General features: G+C 31.0%; 1 protein-coding gene and 2 pseudogenes across 1 annotated transcript in view; all 3 read right to left on the bottom strand.

Annotated features, from left to right (window-relative positions):
- Positions 1 to 24,392, bottom strand: part of LOC125872090 (sesquiterpene synthase 12-like) — a 335,684-nt gene that overhangs the window by 196,991 nt on the left and 114,301 nt on the right. The gene's annotated exons all lie outside the window — the stretch shown is intronic.
- On the bottom strand, positions 7,968 to 10,571 carry LOC125872089 (terpene synthase 9-like; annotated as a pseudogene).
- On the bottom strand, positions 16,904 to 19,901 carry LOC125872091 (sesquiterpene synthase 9-like; annotated as a pseudogene).

The raw sequence follows: 24,392 nt of genomic DNA, 5'->3' as shown, positions 1-24,392 counted from the left end.
ATAAATAGGTCTCATATACGGCGATATTGAATCGATAGCATTAGCATCCCATCTAATATATCAAAATCACATGATAATTAATAACTTTTACACATTGTCATAATAACTAGAGGAAAACATTCAATGTCTTGAGAAATTTTGATGTTTTACCTCTGGATTGCATCAGTGAAAGCCACAAGTTCGTCAAAGGTTGCATAAGCATCAAAAGTGTCATCAATAACTGAGGTTATCTTGAGTACTTTTGTCATCATTTTTCTCGCACGACTATACTTTGGCTCAAAATACACTCCTAATATCCAAAAGTAACACTCAACCAGTCTGTCCCTTGCATATGGAATTTTATTTGCAAAATCCAAATCTTTCCACCACCTACATACATCACAAGAGAAACGGTTTTAATTCATCTAATTAAAGAAGATATATAGACCAAATAATGTAGTACGTACCTTGTAAGCTCATTAAGCTCTCTTTGGTGCAACTTTTGCAGCACGTTAAAATCCAATTTAGCAAATTTCAAAAGCAAATGGTTGTGTGCATCATTGTTTTCGTAAATGGATATGTATTTCCTTGCTCCCACCCTTGGTAAAGTCTTGCGAATAGGCTGTTTTAAGGCTTCAGTAACTTCAACCTTAAGAGAGTTATTGCTCAAGTTGAAGACAATAGACTCAAGATGAGTTGTGGTAAAGGTAAGAGCTTCTTCAAGAATCTCTTCATCGCGCACTCTCAGATTTGATGCTTCATACAAACTCAATAATCCTTGAACATCATTANCATTAGTAAGCATTTCCTTGAATTTTCCATCTTGTTCGGTGAATTGCTTGAAGACATCTGGTAATTAAACATCATGTTCATTGTTAGTCAGAAATTTAACCTTCAAGTCCATTAAAATGTTACGTAATAAAGAAAAGTAATATTATATATGCATTTACCAGAAGACATGTAATGTCCTTGTTGCCTCACAAGTCGAAAACGAAGAGAAACAACGTAAAGGTTGTCATCATTCCGTTTGGACGCATCAAAAATGTTTTGAATGGATGTTTCAATTTCATTATCGAAATGATATGCCACTCCCAATCGTTGCATTGCGTCTATCAACACAAGTTTTTGTAGACTACCCTCAGGAGCTTCCACCAACATTTTCCTGATTCTCTCTTTGTACTCATCAACTTCAACTCTTTCTTGATTAGTAATTTCCTGCACCCGAAAAAATGTTAATTAATCAAATGTTATATATGTTACGTCTTAAATGCCTCGTTATAATAATTAGACAACAACTAGGATAGAAAAATAAAATGTATAAATGACAATAAAGAGATTAAACAAATAAAATGTGTGTGACTGACCGTGAGTTGAGGAGTATAAGAAAGAAAATGATATCCCCAAACAGTTGGGTGAAAATTAGCCAAGGGACGAGATTTATTAGGAGAAGAAGAAGCCATTACTTTGTGGGTTTAAGTTGTGCTAATAGGATGGCCTGTTTATAGTGTACCTTAGTCAAATGAATTTAATTTTAAGTCAAGAATCATTAATTAAAGTTAGATACATGTAATTACTCCTCTGTTCAAATTATTTGAATTTTTAGGATTCAATTAATTTGTTATTGACTGCTTAATTAATGTTATTTGCCATTAATTTTACATTATTAAATAAAAGTCAAGACTAATTAATTATCTTATAAAAGTCTTGATTGTGTATATCTTTTTACATATTGCATATTATGTGGACATATAATTTTTTTAATTTGTTTTGTTTTGAAAAGAAAGAGAAATTTTATCCAAAAAAAAAAAAACTTTCCTTCTAAATTAAGTTTGAATAAATAAGCAAGTTTATTTGCTATCTTAATTTTCTTAGTCTAAATTTATGTAGTTAATATTTTGATTTTTATTATCTTTGAAATGACCGTGTTGATAAACTTCAGAACCAGGTTCTCCTCGCGATGCCCATGCGACATCCTTTGCCATCGCACGTACATAGGCCATGCAACACATTATGTGACAATGATCCTTCTTTGCTCATTTTAATCCTTTATGTTATATTCAAGTTTTGATGATTTAAGAAACTATGAGACCTACAAAAAGGACCTGGTCCCATGAGACAGAATAGGGAACAACTATAAAAGTTGCCACCATTGTCATGGTTTGGTGAGCACAGGGAAAAGGGCAGAGTTCTCAGCCAATGGGATTGGACTAGGTTGTTTTGTCCATACCATATTATACACACTTTGACAAGAAATAACCTAGTTTTTGCATAACAAGAATTCAAAAAGGGCAAAATATTCTCTCTAGAAAGAACAAGCTTACAAGAACAATAAGGGACCTGATAGAGCTATCAAGAGAGTCTTAAGTTGTTTAATTGTAAGTTGTGTCGTAAGTCATTGTATTGTTAGATCTATTCTTGATTTATAAAAGAACGTTAGATCATTTGAGTTGTGTTTTGATTCAATGTGCTCATGGCTAGAGTTAGTCGAGTAGTAAGAGTTAAAAGTCTATGTTAACTAAAGCTAGTTAGTATAGTGGGGAATAGAGGTATTGCTTTGTCTTGTCTTGTCATAGAGAAGTTACAAGGGGGGGGGGGGGGGGGGGGTATTAAGAATTCTTATGTGGCAAAAGTTTATACTCTGAATCTTCGGTCTAGTTTTAGTGAGAGGTTGGTGAAATTTTGTGAGATAATTCGTGATTTTCTCATCCCTTGAAAAAAGAGTTTTCCACATAAATATCCTTACATTTTACTTTGTCTATTACTTTATGCTCTTTTTTTTGTTGTGTCAAAGGATCGGACCTGGTCCATTAACTTGTGATGGAATTATACAACCCATCAATTGGTATCAGAGCTTAAGCTCTCTATACAGCTAACACCAAAAGAGGATCATGCATGCCACCAAACATGAAAGAAGGACAATCTACCACTCAAACACCCCCATTTCAATGGCCAATACTATGGCTGGTGAAAAACAAGAATGCATAATTACACCATGGTTGAAGATAGTGAGTAGTGGGATAATATCTTAGATGGTGCTCACATCCCTGTGAATGAGGTAAAAGAGGGAGAAGTCACTCGAATTGTTCTCAAAAATCGAAGGGAATACAATGAAACTGATAGAAAGAATGACGAAAAGAACTACAAAGCAAAGAAATTATTAGTTGTGGAATAAGACCAGATGAGTATAACATGATCTTTGTATGCGGGACTATCAATCAGATATGAGACTTCTTGAGGATTACTCATGAAGGAACCAATCAAGTGAAGGAATCTAAGATGGACATTCTTACCACTTTATATGAGAACTTCACACGAAAGAGAGTTAAATAATTCAAGAAATGCATACTAGGTTCACCTCTATTACAAATGGGTTACATTGTTTAGGTGAAGCTATTCCCCTAAGTAAACAAGTTAGAAAAATTCTCAAAATTCATCCCTAAGTCCTGGGAGAGTAAAGTTGATGTTATCAATGAAGCAAAGGATCTGAAAAACCCTAGCCAAGGATGAGCTAATAGGAAATCTTCAAACTCATGAGCTGAACAAACAATAAGATCATTTCAAGAAGGATAAAATTCTAACCCTTAAACCTTCTAAGTTGATCACAATGAAAAAGAGCACATCACATATCTGACTCGTAGATTTCACAAGATTGTGAGAAAACATGGTGGGTTTGAAAAAATGGAAAACTCCAGCAAACATCCAAAATGGAAATGATCTATGTCACAAGTGTGGAAATCCAGGGCACTTTATCCAAGATTTCCCTATGCACAAAATGGAGTACAAAGATTATGTCAAAGCTGGAGGTGACAAGGATAATGAAGGGACCATGTCACAGACAAGTTAAGAAGAAGGTGCAGATCCAGAGATTGACGAATTAGATGCGGATCAAGCTCAACAAGGCACAAGGAAATGAGGATGGAGACATAAGTCATCTGACCTCTTAGACAATCTTATCTCCCCTTTGGATTTTAGAGTGCATGCTAGGTTTGAAACAAGGAATCTAATGTCATTCTCAACTTTCATATCGATTTTTGAGCCAAAAACTGGTTGTGGGAGGCACTCGTAATAATATTTTAGCAATATATCGATAATTAATGTGATTGTACTATACACATTTAGAAAGTTTTAGTCAAATTTTATATATTAGAAGGTCACTCATTTTTTTAACCATCAATATAAGATTTTTTCATTCTCATGGATTAATTATCGACAGTCATTGCTTTAGAAAAGCCAATAAATCTGCCAATATATTAGCATTCAAGAGTAGTATTGATGTAATACATGATCATTCAATTCTTTCTCTGATCTTCCGAGGGGATTGGGAGGATTAATTAACATAGATAGATAAGAACTCTTTTCCTTTAGAATGCTTTGTGATAGATGGGAGCTCCCTTCCTTCAGAATGCACCTGGTCAAACCTTCTAATTTTAATTACAAACCCCCTTAGGAGTCAAGTTAGTAGAGTTATATCTTGTCACGATTCAAAAATGAACGTGATGACACTCGTCTAATTCAAGAAAAGTCATCCTCAAAACCAATAATACAAAAAAATGTGGAAAGTAAAACAACAATAGCTTAAGTAAGGAAAACTTAGGCAATTACAAAAACATCTCCAAAATCTGATTGTCACGTGTACAAGTCTCTTGTGAATGAAAATAAAATTAAAAAATAAATACAAGTGTTAATGTCTTTGTTTCTCGAATAGAATAAAATAAAGCATAAAATAAGAAACAAGAGGGCCCGCCGAGATGACAAACAACTACCTCTTAAAATTTTCTGAAAACATAAAAGAAATATGAAGAAGAATGATCACACGGGTCTGAGCTTGGGACCTACATAAGTGTAGAAGCAATGAGTGAGTAACAAACAACACGATACTCAACAAGCTACCAAATAAATAAGGTAAAACTAAGCTTGAACACAAGTACTCCTTTCATTCCAACTAAACCGCATCAACTACAACCTGCATAGAAATCAGCCTAAATTAATAGTTTACAATATATGGCTCACAAAGCTTAAAAATCATAGTCCAGAAGTCACAATTCATCGGTCAACAAGTATCAAGTCAATTAATCACAAGTATCGAGTATGTCAATCACAAGTATCAAGTAGATCAATCACAAGTATAGAGTAGCTCAATCACAAGTATCAAGTTCATAAAATCACACTAGTCAAACACTTGCTAAAACTATTTCCCATTGACATAATATCACTCACTAGAATTATTTTTCGTCGACAAATATCACTTACAGGAACCATTTCCCATTAGCTTTGCATAATGTCACTTGTCGGAACCATTTTTCATCGGCATAATCACCACATGTCTCATCACAATGTACATAAATCAATGCAAATAGAAAATTTCACAACATAAAGAAGAGACAATAGCAATTCAAGTCTATAATGATGCCATCAAATCATTTCATCAATCAACAAATTAGGATCATCAGGCAATCACAAACACAACTATCAACACGTTGCCCTTTTCATTTATTCCCTTTTTTCATTCATTAAGATCAATCAAGTGGAATAATTGAATTCATCACCTCATTCTCATTACTCCCCAACACACACAATGAAAGAAATTACAAGATTTTACATAATTTACAAGGTTTAGAAGTTCATTTTCCTTAATTCAATCAAAAATTAATTCGAGACTTGAGATTTTCCTTTTCGAACAATGTCCAAGGCCACACAATCTAATCCAACAAGTAATCACAAATAAGATTACAAAAATAACAATACTCATATCATATACTTAAAAAAATTTGGTCAAATCAACTCAAAAATTCAATTCCAAAAATAAGGTTTTGACGTGAAAATCATTAATTGAATACAATATCCAAGTCATTTGAAAACTATTTGTGAAAACAATTTCGAAAATGGATAATAATTTAGCTCAAATCATCATTTTATCAAGTATTTGGGTTCTTGAAGAAATTCCAAATTATCATTCTAAAAATGCTAATTTGAACACTTAAATTCATTAATAATGAGTAAATGAAGATTTAAGGTTAGAAATCATTACCCAACTGTTTCTTCTCAAAAATCTTGTTCAAATCGATACACCAAAGCTTTCGAAACTCAAAAATGATGAAATAGAGTTGAAACCCCAATTTTAAAAAGTATTCTAGCCAGATATAAAATACTCATCGAGGTGACCAAGATTTCCTGATCGCGATGAATTAAATGGGTCAACTCATTAAGTTTGACCATCGCGATCGCAGCAAACCTTCACTTAATCGCGATGACCAGAACCCTAAAGTCTACGATTGTGAAGGTCATCCACGCGATTGCGAAACATAATTAACACTGCACTAGAAACAACAAGCCAACAATCAGACAAGGCATAAAATATTTTCAAAATGACCCTCGGGATTCGTTTGGAATCCCGTTCACACAAACCAAATATGCAACTAGACTAAACTTTATGTTTCAGACTCAATGGAATCATCAAAATACGAACCCTAGGTTTTCTTGACTCAAAACCCGTAAAAGTCACAAAGAACGACCATAGCGCCTAAAAGACCAAATAAAGCTTGAGACCTCTAAAATTTCAACCAAGACCACTCTGAGACCTAAAATCATTTTTCGAATCCAATGAAACTGTCAGAAATCTAACCTGAGCATCTAAATCCCGATTGTTGACCAAAGTCAACCCAAAGACTAAACTCTCAACAATTTCCAACTTAGGACCTCAAATTCACGAAAATACTTTGAATTTTAAACTGGCAACTCTCCAGGGTTAATTTCCACATTCCAGACTTGACATAATAGATAAATTTTCATTCTGATAGTCGAAACTCCAAAAGACACAAAATCACTTTTTAACAAATTTTAGCCTTTCAAACTTTCATAATTTTCATAATTCATAACTTTTCATTCAAAACTCGAAACCAGTTTAAAAATCAATCAAAACAACTCGGGATCAATATCGGGAGGGGTAAAACGATAATTTTATGAAAATTTTCAAAAAGGACCTTCCGAGTCATTACATAGCTAGCTTAGACTCCCTCCATTTTTTGTGTTAATTTATAGAGTTTTTCTAACTTTACCATAAGATGTTGTATTAAGATTGGTGTGCCAAATTCCATGATGTAACCTTTTCATATCAATGATCATTGGAGACAATTTAATTAAAAAGACACTGAACACCTGAAGCATGGATAATTTAATTTGGGAATCCAATATTGGCTGAGGTAGTTCCTTCTTTGATATCATGTAAAATTAGGTTTTGGGCTTAAGTCGCACTCCTCACTGGGTATGTTGTTGTTGTTGTTGCTTAAGTCGCACTCCTAAAGCTACTCAAAAAGAATAGGATTGTCCAAGCCTTATAAGGAGACAACCCATCTCATTACCATCACTGCAAGAATTTTTCATTCTTCAACAATATCATCGTTAGTGAACGAATTCAATTTTATGATTAATTTATTACGAATGGTACGAGTTACTAACTTAAAATATTGACGAGTCATGATCAGTGCTTCTAGTTGACCTTTTTTGTAATCGTCGTTTAGTTTGATTGTATCCTATTAATGAATCTAATATTTACAACAACGATGGGAATTATAGTAAATTAAATAATTATTATACAATACAATACATGAATCCAACTAAATAATAAAATAGTTATTGAACCGCAACAAAGATACAATTTATTCAAACTTTATTATGACAACAATACAATACAGATACAATACGATTACAGGACATTATAAAGTGATGATAATTAACAACTATCCAAATTAACAAGCTGGAAATGAAATAAAACAGGATTTAATACAACTCAAGTGTTGTATATTTTTTTAAAATGAACACGAGAGAAAAAAGACAAACCAACCACACTTTTGCTTAATAAATTAAAAACAACTATTGTTTGAATTAACAGCTCATATGTTGTGAATAGCATATTAAAGGTCTTCCATTTATTATATGCCTTATTTTGCTCTGAATATTTGAATGATGAAGGTGCAATTCCAGCATTATACTTATATTTTGACAGATTCAATCAGTATCGAGTTAATTATGTTTTTAAGTTTGCCTTTGGCATTTGTGTATCCATCTTCCTCTTTATATAACGTGTCTATCACACAAGTCAAATTTAGAACTCGTTCAAGGAGAAACATTGGTACTTCAGTTGGATGGAAGAATTCTTTGGTTATGTCCTTCCATGCATTGGTGACCTCTTTCTGGAATTTAATGTAAGTCTCTTGCTTTGAAGCTCCATATTCTTTCGTAACATTCAATAATTGAAGCTACATGTCCCCTTTCTTGTTCAACCTACATGATATTAATCGATTTCAATACCAACCGTATATGTAATTACACATTTTAAACATTTTTTGGTATTATATTGTAGGCTACTTAACTAACTTTTAAGAATTTGAAGAAAATCCAATACATACAATATATGTGTTCCTTCATGCTACTAAGACTATTTCCTTTTTCTTTCTTTCTCTTTTTATTATTGTTATTATTAGCAGATCTATGTGTACCATTCTACCTCTTTGTTATTAGTAGTTATCATTTTACTGTCATCATTGCAATGGAGGGACATAAAATCTTTTAAGTCATGACGTAGACAAACCAACTAAGAGAGTTAAATGAGTTTATTAACCATATTACTTTTAGAAACTTTTGTACTTACTTCATGTCCAACAATCTCGTTCATTGCTCTGCCAATCAATGAGGAAGCTCGAACTATCAAAGGTTCATTTATCATCCATTCAAAAGTCTCTTTGGATATAAATTCCTCCATACCGACCAAGCAATTTGTTGCTCCCATCATATAGCCATCACTTATGATTGCATTCTCCATGTGTTCCTCATATTTTGGAATATGGTTATCATTGTTCAACCATTGGGCTTCCATAAAATAGGCTCTCACCAACTTTTTCATCTAAGAACAGTAACAAGTAATTTTAGATAGACAATTAGTAGTGGCTAGTATCTTTTTTCCTTTTGGAATTAATGATAACATGGAAATCGAAATTAAATTCTCACTAATTAATAAGATAAGGTGAAAATGTAGATAGCCAACTAATTGAATTATCAAAATTTACTTTACATTATTTACCTCATATTTTGCATAGAATACACGGTCCAATTTACCTTCTTTGGACAACACTTGTTCCATTTCGGTGCAAATATCTAGAGGAGCTTGATAAGCAGGTCTCATATATGGCGGTATTGAATCGATTGCATTAGCATCCCATCTAATATATCATCAAAAGGACAAGCTAATTAACTCTTACGCCTTGTGTCTGTATATATATAGATTTCATAATAACAATAGGAAATCATATTTATTTTCTCATATTCATTAGTGAGGGATTATCAAATTAAAAGATTATTTTACTTGTGAATTTTTTATGTTTTACCTCTGGATTGCATCAGTGATAGCCACAAGTTCGTCAAAGGTTGCATAAGCATCAAAAGTGTGCTTATACTTGAGGTCACCTTGAGTACTTTTGTCAGCATTTTTCTAGCACGACTATACTTTAGTTCAACATACACTACCAATATCCAAAAGTAACACTCAACCAGTCTGTCCCTTGCATATGGAATTTTATTTGCAAAATCCAAATCTTTCCACCACCTATATACATCACAAGAGCAACGGTTTCAATTCACCTAATTAAAAAAGATATATAGACCAAATAATGTAGTACGTACCTTGTAAGCTCACTAAGCTCTCTTTGGTGCAATTTTTGCAGCACATTAAAATCCAATTTAGCAAATTTCAAAAGCAAATGGTTGTGTGCATCATTGTTTTCGTAAATGGATATGTATTTCCTTGCTCCCACCCTTGGTAAAGTCTTGCGAATAGGCTGTTTTAAGGCTTCAGTAACTTCAACCCTAAGAGAGTTATTGTTCAAGTTGGAGACAATAGAGTCGAGATGAGTGGTGGTAAAGGTAAGAGCTTCTTCAAGAATCTCCTCATCGTGCATTTTCAGATGTGATGCTTCATACAAACTTAATAATCCTTGCACATCATTAGTAAGCATTTCCTTGAATTTTCCATCTTGTTCGGTGAATTGCTTGAAGACATCTGGTAATTAAACATCATGTTCATTGTTAGTCAGAAATTTAACCTTCAAGTCCATTAAAATGTTACGTAATAAAGAAAAGTAATATTATATATGCATTTACCAGAAGACATGTAATGTCCTTGTTGCCTCACAAGTCGAAAACGAAGAGAAACAACGAGAAGGTTGTCATCATTCTGTTTGGACGCATAAAAAATGTTTTGAATGGATGTTTCAATTTCATTATCGAAATGATATGCCACTCCCAATCGTTGCATTGCGTCTATCAACACAAGTTTTTGTAGACTACCCTCAGGAGCTTCCACCAACATTTTCCTGATTCTCTCTTTGTACTCATCAACTTCAACTTTTTCTTGATTAGTAATTTTCTGCATCCGAAAAATACCCATGTTATAATATTTAGACAACAATTAAGATAGAAAAAAGAAAGTGAAGTTTGTGACTGACGGTGAGTTGAGTAGTATAAGAAAGGAAATGATATCCCCAGACGGTTGAGTGAAAATTAGCCAAGGGACGAGACTTATTACGGGAAGAAGTAGTCATTTCTTCTTTTTTCCAAGTTTAATTTGTGGCTTTAAGTTGTGCTAATAGGATCACCTATTTATAATGTACCTAGTCCATTAAATTAATTTTTAAGGATTCAATTAATTTGTTATTGCTTGCTTAATTACCATTTATTAATTATACCTCAATCATTAACCATTTATTATCTTCAAAATGAAAATAAAATAAAAGATCTTTTTTTAAAAATGGGCCAGCCAAAAGTGACCCTCAATTTTGTAAGATCTTTCACAGTTTAGTACACATTGATAAAGATTCATAACGTCTTTTTTAAAAGAGAAAAGGACTTTACCTAGAGATAGAGTCCATCTCGATAGACTTTAAAAAAAGTGATTTAAGAAAAAAATACTTTAAGGGCCAGTTTGGAAAGTCATTTTGATAATTAAATTTGATGTAATTACACTACCCATCCTATTTTGTTGATCATGTAATTACCAATTGGGTATAATTGATAGGGTGTAATTACACTCTCCAATTTATAGGGGAGAGTTATGAATTGATGGTAATTACATGGTTATATTACAAGCTAATTACTTTTTAATTTCTTCATGCATGTGATACCATGCTATTTCCTTCTTATTTGTATTTCATTTCCTTCTTATTCTCAACCTTTACTTCATGTGATTCCATGCAATTTTTCGTATTATCTAAAACAGAATTATTAGTATAATTTTGTTAGTATTTTAATTTTTAAATCAAAGTAGAATTCATTGATGAATAAAGTTATGGACTTACGTTTTCCTTTTCTTTTAAATCATATTTATGTATGTTATGTGGAAATTTGACATAAGAGTATTATGTTAAATTTTTTGTTTTGAATTTAGAACTTATGTTATATTTTCAATTTCATTTGTTTTAGGAGTATTGACTCGATATTTTACATTGAAAGCTATTTTTTGAGTTAGACTTGATAGATTATCTTTTTGTCAAATGTTTTATAATTTTATGACATTATATTTATAATATTAATCTTTTATTCAAACATGCATTTCACGCATAGAAATTCTGTACTTTTAGTTTTTATAATTAATTTAATTAAAATATACTAAATTGAAAAATATAAATCAATTATTTTTTATAATATTATTTAAGAACATATGTTTATTAATTAATTTATTTTCAAAAGACAATATATATCTTAAATATTTAATTTAATATCATTTATAAAGGCTCTTATTTGTCTAATATAAACTTTTAATTTTAGATAATTAATTTTAATTTTTAAAATTCAATATAACCTTATGATTACACTTATGCAACCAAATAGTACACTGGTAATTACAGTTACAATGTGGCAAACAAACAAGTCACCGTAATTACGAGGTTATATAATTACTAGGTGTAACGACCTGATTTCTGTCGTTATGGAAAAGCCAATGGGAAAAAATTTTGGGCCAGAAAACATTTTGTAGTAACTTGAGAATTCCTAGCCTAGTCCAGATTTGGACGAAATCTGAGTCATGTTATTATAGGAAAATTTGGTAACGATTGGGTGATTTAATAAGGAATTTAATTTCATGAGTAGATAGCTAAGATGTTAAGGAGTCCGTACGACTTTACGGAATCAAATTCAGGCGAGTAGAACTCTCGAAATTGATCTTAGCGTGAACAGATATTTTTTGAGTGTCATGGGATGAAGGTGTGTTGCGAAATGGGGGTTGGAACTCTTAAATTATCTCTCTGTTTCCGTGCAAGCCGCTATGGCGGGATTTGTGCCGTCATGGCGGGACCGCTGTGGCGGGACATACGCAAAATTAATCGAATAAAAATTAATTTATATTTTAATTCAAATTCAATATAAAATTGATTATATAAGTTAATTTATATGTGTTAGTTATTTTTTATTTTTAAAATATATAATTTTAATAAAGAACATGAAAATTTTGAGATGTTTTTTTCAATTATATTTATAAATAATAGGGATAAGGCACAAGTACTGTCACACCCCAAATCCGAATGTGATGGCACGTGTCCATTTTCCACCGGACACGTCAGCCTAACCCAACCATGACGATAGAGAAGTAGAAATACGAGAATAAAAGATAATAAATAAGCGGAAGACTTTAATTAAAACTCAACACTACCCAGAATTTGGTTGTCACATGTACAAACCTCTAAATACAGAACTCGAATAAAAATATACAAGTCTTAGAGTATAGTTCTCGAATAGAACAAAACTGAAAGTAAAGATAACTCAAGGGCACGTCTGGAATGAACTGCTACCTCTCGAGTATGTCCCGAAGCTCAATCTGCTAAAGAAAATACTAAGCCGAATCTGAGAGAGTTGTCAACCTACACAATTGTGTAGAAGCAAGGGTGAGTACCGAAAACCACAGGTACTCGCAAGTAACACTAAACTAAGCTAAACTAGCAGCTACAAACAACTCCTTTCAATCCCAACCGAACCACCAAAACTTCATTCTAACAGCGAACCAACAACCTATACTACACAATTTATAATCAACAGATATATCCAACAGTGTCTCAACATCATCTCATATCCTCATATAAGAGCAAATAGATCATATATCACATGAAGAGGGGCAAATAGGTAAAATCCACACACCACAGACAAAGATGAAGTCAAATGCGATGCAAATGCAATAATGATGTCATGTAGTCGTGATGCATGTCTGTCCTACGATACACATCTGTTGATGTAATCAGTCCGTGCTGAATACTCAAATCAGAACCCATGGGGGCCACACATGGACCATGTATCACCGCCGGAACATCGGCATCCAAATCGCTAGCCGAAGCTAGTCCATCTCACATATATCTAGCCGGAGCTAGTCTCAACTGTGTCTCATATCCATCCATCCTCATATCAGTGTCTCAGAACTCATGCAACAGATAGTTCACACATGGGATGAATAATGAATATGCACATGTCATCAATCACAATCATATCACGATCACATCATAGTATTACACATCATCTGTCTCAATTACAACCATATCACGGTCACATCATAGTATTACACATCATCTGTCTCAATCACAACCATATCACGACCACATCATAGTATTACACATCATCTGTCTCAATCACAACCATATCACGACCACATCTGTCTTAACCCTTTTAAAATGACTTTCAGATATTTTAAGTTGTTAATTATTATTATTTATAATACTTTTTTGGTAATTTTAAAATGATATGTGTTATTTTTTCTATCCCAATATATGTGAGCCGGATAGAATTCTGAGAGTGAACCTATTTTATTATATAGCTTTTAAATATTTTAAATTGGTAATTATTGTAATTTTTAATGTTCTTTAAGTCATTTGTAAATGATATATGTTGCTTCCTTTGTCCCATTTTATATAGTATAAATAAAATTCCCGAAAGCAACTCAATTTTTAATATATTTTTTAAAATATTTTATAATTATTAATTATTGCGATTTATAATATTAAAAAAAATTAAATAGAAAATGTACAAAACTTGTATCAGCGTAACGATAATTCGAATCCTACAGAAAGCAATAAGGTTGTACGTAATTTTTAAATACTTAATATATATTACTCCGCTTGTCTCAAATGTATGTAGCATAGATAAAATTTCAAGAGTCAATCAAATGTTGTTAATTGTTAAGATTTACAATACATTTTACATAGTTTTCAATTATTTCACATTAAATAATACATATTACTACTTTTGTCTCATTTTATGTGACATTGATAGATTAATTTTAAGAATCAGTCAATTTCTTTTTTTGTGTTTTTTTAATAAATATTTTAAGTTGTCAATTATCATGATTTATTGTATTTTATATATAATTTTTAATGATAGATTAATTTCAAGAATCAATCGAATTTTTTTATATGTACTTATTTTTGGAATATTTTATGTTGTCAATTATCATGATTTATAGTATTTTTACGATAGATTCACTTAAGAATCAGTGGAATTTTTTGTATATTTTTGAAAACATATTTTATGTTGTCAATATCATGATTTATAGTATTTTTACGCAAATTTTAAATATAAAAAACACTAAAAAAAATAAGACAAATAAATTAAAATGAACCCAATATATGTTATTTTTGTTGTCTCAATTTATGTGACACAAATAAAATTTAGAGAGTCATCCAAATTTTCATATTTTTTTAAAAAATGTTTTAAGTTATTAATTATTGTGATTTATAATATATATATATATATGTCACAAATGGAAAAGTCTCAATCTTAAATATTATATATTATACTTGGGCCTAAATTCCCTTTTTTTATATAGTAGAAAATATAAATATCTATGTGGGCTCTAGTAATTCCACATGTCAAGTTAATGGATAGCTTCAACTCCCACTTATATAATAAGAGAAAGAGAATATGTATTTTAAAAATAATTAACACTTTTTATTAATAGGTATATTTATTACTGTAAAACAATTATTTTTGTTGTAGTGTCAATGAACTTGAGTCGTATTAATAATTAGGATATTTTGAATTACACGTGCGCCAATGTTGCTTCAAAAAATTAATTTTTGGTGACACACATCTTCAAATGAATAATAATAATAATAATAATAATAATAATAATAATAATAATAATAATAATAATTAAAAAAAATAAAAAAATTCAGTACAATTATTGAAATGTCTTTGATCGTACTAACAACTTTCACTTATCAATTAAAAAAAAATAGAAAGTAGAAATTACAAATCAACGACATAGACTTGTTTAGAATTTTCTAGTGCTTATAGTACTACTAGTCAGAGACAAAGTTTGTTAGAATTTTATAGTGTTTATTATTTATACTGGCCAGGGAGATTTATTTTAGGAAAAACAAAATCATATACCGTCATTAATTTTGCAATTCAGAATTGATATATATTCTTTCGTTGAAAAAGTGATATATATATATATATATTCTCATTATCTAATAGAGTATACATATTTGGGTTTTTTCATTAACGAGCTCATTTTCACTGAATTAAAACTATTTGATTTTATTTTTAATTTAAATATTGCCAACTATTAAATATAATTCCCGCCCATTAATTTTTAACACTCCAAAGTCCAAACCCACCCAACTAAAAAACACTCAGTCCCTACTCATTTATTCCATCATCGGCTTAATTCTATTCAATTCTATCATAAAATGTTTGTTTTTTCTTCAAAATTTCTAACTTTTTTCTTGATTTAATTAGAGGAGAACAACAAATTTGAAACGTCAAAGTGAAGATGTACCCAACAAGAATAAGTTATGAAAATATTTAAATTAAAAGAAAAGTTAAATGATTTATTTTAATTCAATGAATAAGTCGTGAACGAAAAGAGCAAATATGTTTTTATCGAAAGTATTAAAAAATATTTTTTTAATTCAAATATGTTTTTTATCATCCCGTTTGTTGAATTGTTTCATGATTGAAAGTGGAGATTTTCCTATTTTACCCTTGAGAATTATTACCCTTGAAAGTATAAATTTGACCGACATAGAAAAACTAAATAATTAATTCATGTTCATTGTTCAATTAATTAATCAAAATAAATTAATTTATGTTCATTTATAGAAAACTTGACTTCAAGAGAATACTAAGATTACAATGGTAAATTTAGTTAAGGGACGTAAAATCTAAAATGGTAACATTAACCGAGATACTCATGTATTTACTTTGAAAAGAATCAATTTATGTTGACATTCAATTTTTGCCCGATTCATAATTTAATTAATCTTCAAACTTTTTCAATTTCAAATAAGTTAAAATAATTATTTTTTTACAAAAAGTCAAAAATATTTTCAGAGCAATTTTGCCATTTTGTAATAAACAATATAAGGTGTTTATATATATGGTATATATTTTATATAATTTTGAATACGTTTTCTATATTTAAGCACGAATTTAAGTTAAACTGTGTGTTTTTTTCTTTAAATCAGTCAATTCATAACTTAATTGATATACTTAAATTATTTATTTCAAATTAATTAATTTACATTATTATATTAAGAAGCTTTTAAATTCATTGGATGCATACTTTGTTCTTGTCCCAATTCTATCAAATTCAAACCTTCCAAGAACAAATCGTCTTCAATTATTTTTTATAGTAATTGTTGATAAGTTTAATATTTATAATAATGAAGGATACTTTAGTCAATTTAATGATTATTGTACGATACGATCATTCAAACAATAAAAATGCTATTAAACCAAAACAAACGATACAATTTATTTAAAGTATATAATTATAAAATAATACAATACAATACAAACAATATGCATCACATATAAATAAAAGATGTTCAATCTATTGTATGGCTGATTTTGCTCTAATTCCTTCATTGTAGGCGTAATTTCATAATGATTTTCATATTTTGATAGATTCAACTAGTAACAACCTAATCATATTTTTTAGTTTGCCTTTGGAGTTTGTATATGCATCTTCTTCTTTGTACAATATGTCCATCACACGTGCAAAATTTAAAACTCGTTCAAGGACAAATATTGATACTTCAGTAGGATGGAGAAGTTCTTTGTTTACATCCTTCCATCCATTGATGACTTCTTTATGGTACTTCATGTATGCCTCTTGCTCTGAAGCTCCATATTCTTTCATGTAACATTCAATTATTGAAGCTACATGTCCTCTTTCTTGTTCAGCCTACGTCAAATAAATATCAACATCTTCAGTATAACTAAACTACTATAGTTTTAGCATTTCTTTTTATCATATTATAAGATTCTTAGTTAATTCTTAAGTCAATTTAAAATAAATCCACTATATACCATTTATTCCATCTGTATTCTTATGGAGGTATATTTGAAGCAAATCCGAAATTCCGAACTGTTTTTCATGCTATTAAGAAGGAGAAATTGACATAAATAACCATTCAAGAAAATTGTAGCTAACAAAATATGTGTTTTGTATATTAGTATATATATAATATATATTTTTGATACATATTAGTGTATATATTTTGTATATTTGTCTTGTGGATGACTCCAACCCCCCCCACCCCCCCAAACCCAATCCCCTATTACATGTCATTTTTTCTTGAATGTCATTATGTCATTTTGACTAATCTTAAGAGTTAAAAGTGAATTATATCAATTTAATATTTTAAAATTATAATCTAAATATTCAAAAAATTACATTAAAAGTACTTCAAGTTACCATTTTCTTCATATTAATATGGTCAAAAAATATATCTCAAAATGTTGATAAAAAACTAATATAATTTGACTCTCGAAAAATAAAACATGACAAATATAATGAAACGAAGGGAGTATTTTTATTTTTTTGTCAATCGGCTAAATGTCTAACTCACCCTTGAGAAGCTATACTTACTTCATGTCCAATAATATCGTCCATTGCTCTACAAATCATTGAGTATGAATTCCTTACAATCAAGGCTCATTCATTAACCATTCATAAGTCTCTTTGGGTATAAATTCCTCCATACCAACCAAGGAAGAAGTTGTTGCCATAAGACAGCCAGAGTTTACAAGTGCATTCTCCAAGTGCTCTTCACATTTTGGAATACAGCCACCATCTAACCATTGGACTTCCTTAAAATAGGCACTCACCAACTTCTTCATCTAAAAAGAATTAATTAGAAGTATTGTTAGCTAGATAATAATTAAGTCGCAAAAGTATTCATTTATTTTTTTGAATTATACATAGGGGAGGGGAATGGGAAGTGGTTAAAGGGAATTCATTTCAACGTGGGAAAATCAACTTGAAAATTCAGACAGTCATCCAATTGGACTACTAAAATTCTGGATATTACTTAACTAACATATTTATGTGGTTGGTTAAGCAATAATATTACCTCATGTTTTGCATAGTATACATGATCTGATTTACATTCTTTGGCCAATACTTGTTCCATTTCACTATAAACGTCCTTCATAAGCAGGTCTCAAATATGGCGCGATTGAATCAATTGCATTGATATCCCATCTAAAAATTACAAAAAATCGATTTAATTTATGTCTTGTAAATATATGTTTAATTTTTCATATTCATTAATGAGGGATTGTAAAAGAAAGTTAATTTACTTATAAAGTTTGTGTTTTATACCTTTGGATTGCATCAGTGAAAGGTGCAAGTTCATCAAGTGTTCCATAAGCATCATATGTATCATCAATAATCGAGCTCATCTTTAGTACTTTAGTCATCATTGTTCTAGCACGATTATATTTAGGCTCAAAATACATTCCTAGTATCCAAAAATAACACTCAACCAATCTGTCTCTTACATATGACAATTTGTTTGCAAAATCCAAATCTTTCCACCACCTATATCATAAGACCGACAATTTAAATAATATATCATCGTATCATATATGAAGAAAGTACATACATAGATATCTTTATACCTTGTAAGCTCACTAAGCTCTCTTTGGTGCATCTTTTGTAGCATGTTGTAATCCAATTTTGCAAATTTCAAAAGCAAATTGTCGTGTGCATAATTGTTTTCATAGGTGGATATGTATTTCCTAGTTCCCATTCTTGTTGCAGTCTTGTGAATAGGTTGGCTTAAGGTTTCAGTAATTTGAACCTTAATCGAGTCATTGTTCGAGTTGGAGAGCATAGATTCAAGATGAGTGATAGTAAAGGTAAAAACTTCTTCAAGAATTTCCTCCCCGCATACTCTCAGATGTACTGCTTCATGTAGACTCAATAATCCTTGAACATCATTAGTAAGGTTTTCTTTGAATTTTCCATCACGATCTATGAATTTCGTGAAGACGTCTGCGGATTAATTAATAGTATCGTCTTAATTTGTATTGTTATAATTTGTATTGTTATAAAAACTTAAATGCAAATTGTTACTTATAAAACATGCCTAATGTCCTTGTTGCCTTAGCAGTCGAAAACGAAGAGAAACAACGTAAAGGTTGTCGTCATTCTGTTGGGATGACGCATCAAAAATGTTTTGAATGGATGTTTCGATTTCATTATGGAAATGATATGCTACTCCCAATCGTTGGATTGTGTCTATCAACACAAATTTTTGAGTGCTATTGTCACAAGTTTCCACCAACATTTTCCTGAATATCTCTTTTAACTCATCAACTTCAACTTTCTCTTGGCTACTTATTTCCTGCAGGACATCTAATATCAGTAAATGTCTTGCAGCATACTAAAAAAAGGTATTTCTCTAATACTTGTTTAGACAACAATTAAAATAGTAAGTATAACATGCAAAATTAATTAGCAACAATATAATAAGGAGATTTTAAAGAAATAGTATGTGTTAACTCACAGGAGTATAAGAAAGGAAATGATATCCCTAAACAGTTGAGTGAAAATTAGCTAAGTGACGAGACTTATTATTATTAGGAGAAGTAGTAGCCATTGATTCACTCCACTCTTTTTTTCTTATCGAGATTTGTGGCTAATAGGATCACCTATTTATAATGTACGTACTAGTTACTATCACTTATTCTAGTACATTATATATATCCATCAATGCTTAGAGTCATCTGTCTTTATCTTTTAAATGACATGATATAAACCTTGTAAAAAATTGCATAGATATTACTCAAAAAATATATAAATTAATGAATAAGAATTTAAAGAAAAAATAGTGCATTCTTGAACATGATGAACTATTATTATTTATGTTGTTTCGAAGAAATTTTCATTAGAATGATATTAAAGAGGAGATTTTTTTTTATTTATTGAAATTGAAAAGGATAGTTAATTATGCAACAATAACAATAACATATCCGGTATCATCTCATATAAGTGGGGTTTAAGAAGGATAGGGTGTATGCATACCTTATTCGTATCTTTGTCTAATAGAGAGGATGTTTACGATAGATCCTCAGATCAAGAAATCGTTCTTCGGAACATGGTTTGAAATTATTGTAACAGTAAAAAGAAATGATGAGAATTATATTGAAGAAACAAAGATATGTCGACAGTAAAAATATTAGAAATAATCGAAGTAAAAGAAATAACAATAGTTATAAAATTAAAGAAAAAGTAAATGCTAGCATAATACTAACAGTAATGGTAAGGGGATATAGGGGCTCGAGATTAGAACCTTACTCTACCACTTGGAAGAAATAAAGCGTTTGACTATATAATAACAGTATACCCTAATCATCGATTTTCATACTCTCCTATCTAATGCATGTCATATCAGCAATGAGATATAGTTGTGTTATATCCCATCTAATCGCCTTTTCCTAATGAGATGTAGTTGTGTTACGTGACTCATTAGGAAAAGTAGCAGCCATTGCTTCACTTTACTCTTTTTTTCTTATCGAGATTTGTGGATTTTAATTAAGTTGTGCTAATAGGATTACCTATTTATAGTGTACCTAGCAAGTCCATTGAATTAAATTTAAGGATTCAGTTAATTGGTTATTGCTTGCTTAATTTCCATTTATTCTACATCAATCATTATAGTAAAGACCTATTATATATAATTATCTTTTAAAAGATCTATTGTGCAGACTTTTTTTACATTAATGTAGTGTAGACATGATTTTTAACCCTTCTTAGTTTATACACTATTTTAGCGTTAAATGTTTCTTTTGTAGGCTTAATCTTGATATATTTTAGTTTTATTTCATTTTTGACAATTTTACTTGTGAAAAACGAAAATTACAAACAAAAAGAGGGTATATTTTAGAATATCAAATTTGTTTGGTTTTCAAAATAAAGAGAAAATTTTATTTAAAAAATGCTTTCCTCTTTTAGCATACTTTATGCATATACTTCAATTCGACAAATAGCAAGTACCTTCTATGAGGAAAAAAATATGAAAAGTGTAATTTTTTTGTAAACTAAAAACAAAATTGTTTTTTTGATAGGCAAGGAGATTGTATAGGCTACTCCTTCCCACTCTGTTTTGTGAAGCTTTTTTATGGTGTAATCTGTTGGTTAGGGATATGATCCATGTACGTCCCTCTCTAACATATGTAACTTTTTGGATTAATCGACATGATAGGGGTCAAACCTAACCCCCCACACCAAAGGAATCACAACCCGAGGTGATGGCTTGATAAAAATAATGCATATACATTTTGAGAAAGCTATTGCTCAACTAGAAGTTAATTTTTGTAAAAGATTGGGCATGTCCAATCTTGAAACTTTTGAAGAGAATAGGCATTCCATACCTGTTGTGTTTTGTTATTGATTACTAATATACGAGGTAGGTCATGCCTAATCCTCCACCTTGAAGGTGGATTTAAGGTTAATTTTTTTTTTTTGAATAAACAACCTTGTATTTTCTAGCGCTAACTTAATTTTCATAGGTCTATATTTATGTAGCTAATATTCTTATCATTCTATTTAGATTTTTATTATCTTTAAAATGAAAATAAAATAAAAGATCTTTTTTTTTGAAAAATATAAAAGATGAGCCAACCAAAAGTCACCCTTGACAATTCCTCCTAACAAATTTCCACATGACATTTTCCCCAGCAGGTAGCTAGATTCATGTTTATTTGCAACAAATTTTAAACATATGGAAAATAAATCAACCACACAAATAAAATTTGAAGAAACATGAATATTTTATTCATAATAGTGTGGATACAATTCTGTTCCTCCCTTGATTCTCCTCTCATAAGATTTATCCATGATTCGAGGGCTGTTTGTGGCGTATTTCTAAAATTAGGATGATTTGGACTTGATCTACATAATTTGAGGGTCATTAGTGGCGTATTTCTCAAAGTAAGATGATTTGGACTTCATCTACATAATTTGAGGGTTATTAGTGACGTGTGTCACGCCCCGAGCCTACACCCTGGGCGGGACTGGCACTCGAAGACCATTTCTGGTCCCAAGCGAACCCTTGGCCTGACTTACTTACTCAACGGAAGACTTAACTCATCACATAGACATTTATGAAGAAATTGGAATGTTATAAAGGAACATTAAACTGGCCATTAAGGCAAACTCAAGTCTTTAACATATGAAATGAAAATGTAAAGACAACTGAACTACTAATAACTGTCTATCGATAAAGCCTCTAAACAACTGAGAGGGATGTTGGGACAGGCCCACGACATCCTAAATAATTAGCTAATAAAACTGAAAGCAATAAAAAGGATCCTCCGAAATGCAAAGAGGCTCACCAACAAACTCTGAATTGCTCACTGGATCAATGATGCGTTGGATGCTGATCCTAGTTACCTGGGTTTGCATTATAATAAGATGCAGGCCAACTGGCATCAGTACATTGAATGTACGAGCATGCAAGTTGGAATGCTAAACACAACATAGGCTTGAAAAGAATCTGAAAGGAACTGAAGAACTTACCTGACTCAACTTAACTCAACATAACTGAACTCATTTCAATATAAAGCAATTTAAAAACAAGTGCAATATAAAGAAAACTGTTTAAAACATGATGTCAACTCTTTGTGTATGCAAATATACATATAACTCTGAGATGTATGTAAAAATACAAATAAACTGATGTATATAAAAGTACAAATACAGCTGTGGGAGTTTCTCTAACTGACAACCATCACTTAAGAGCTATAGTGATGATACAACACTTTACCTCACGCTGCCAAGGACCATCCTATACCTTGCCAGGGGTATAGGACCTAACTCACTAAGTGGATCCACTAGTCTATGATAAAAGCATTAAAGGGTTCATCTAAAAAGTATGACCCTTTTCTACCGATGATGGCTACATGGTTTATGGAAACGTGAGTTATCTGAACTCAAGCTCGTCCCCATATAGGTGCTCAATACTACTCCCAAAATATGATACTAGCTCTTTATGTTTAAAAACATACTTCTTTCTATGATTTGAGATAATTGCTAAAAAACTTAGCTCAAAGGCTATCTTTTGGAAATCAAAGTTTTCCCTCTTGCTTTATTGTGAAAGCATTTACTCTTTAACTGAAAACTAGCCCAAGGGCTCTTTACTGAAAAACTAGCTCAAAGGCTCTTTACTGAAAAACTAGCTCAAAGGCACTTCTAAAAATCTCAGTTTCCGTTTTTATTTAAATGTGAAAACATTTTAAACTCTTTTGGGAATACATAGTCCCCATATACTTTTGAAGAAATAAACTTCAACTTTACTGATTATTGAACTCAAAACTTAAGTCTTAAAACAAAGTTAAAACGTTTGTAAAAGACTTTTGGAAAACTTTATGAACTTCTCTTAACTTGACTCTTGACTTCTCTTGACTTTGATCTTAACTGCTCTTGACTTGACTCTTAACTGGTCCTTGAATTGAATTATGGATTCAAGGATTGTGATTTGTGATTGAAAGGATCTCACAATGTTTAGGAATGATTTTTGATAGCTAAACATGAGAAAATAGCAAAATATCAATATTTGAGGGTGGGTCAGTGACGCGGAGAGACATTTAAAATTTAGTTTCAAAAATGACTTTTGAGGCAGAACGCTTCGTGACGGCTCCACAATGCAAAACAAATTTTACCAATTTTGGGGATTGGCTTCACGACGCACTACCACTACCAAATTTCGTCTGACGAAATTTGTTCTTCGTTTTTCAGCTCTAAACCCTCTAAACTCCATGGATTCTTTCCCAAAACACTTATAACCAATTGTATGATCAAAGTACATCAGATTTTACTCAAAACACAACTAAAAACGTGAATCAATCTCAAGAAACTCCAATAAACACAACCCATAAGAATTCAAACAAAATTTATCAAGAATTCAAGGATTTACTTTCAAATCTAATAACTTTGCTGAAATTGAATCATGATTGGCGCATGGGTGAACTAACCCAACGCTATGTGATCTCACATACCTTGTAGGGATCACCCCCGACGAAATCCACAAGCTAAACTTGACGAACTTGACGATTTCCTTGCTTATCTTTCTCTTTTCTCCTCTTCTTTC

This window comes from Solanum stenotomum, chromosome 8 (assembly GCF_019186545.1).
Source record: "Solanum stenotomum isolate F172 chromosome 8, ASM1918654v1, whole genome shotgun sequence".
NCBI classification, from domain to species: Eukaryota; Viridiplantae; Streptophyta; class Magnoliopsida; order Solanales; family Solanaceae; genus Solanum; species Solanum stenotomum.
The sequence above is the reverse complement of the archived record's forward strand: the minus strand, read 5'-3'. Positions and strand labels throughout refer to the sequence as shown.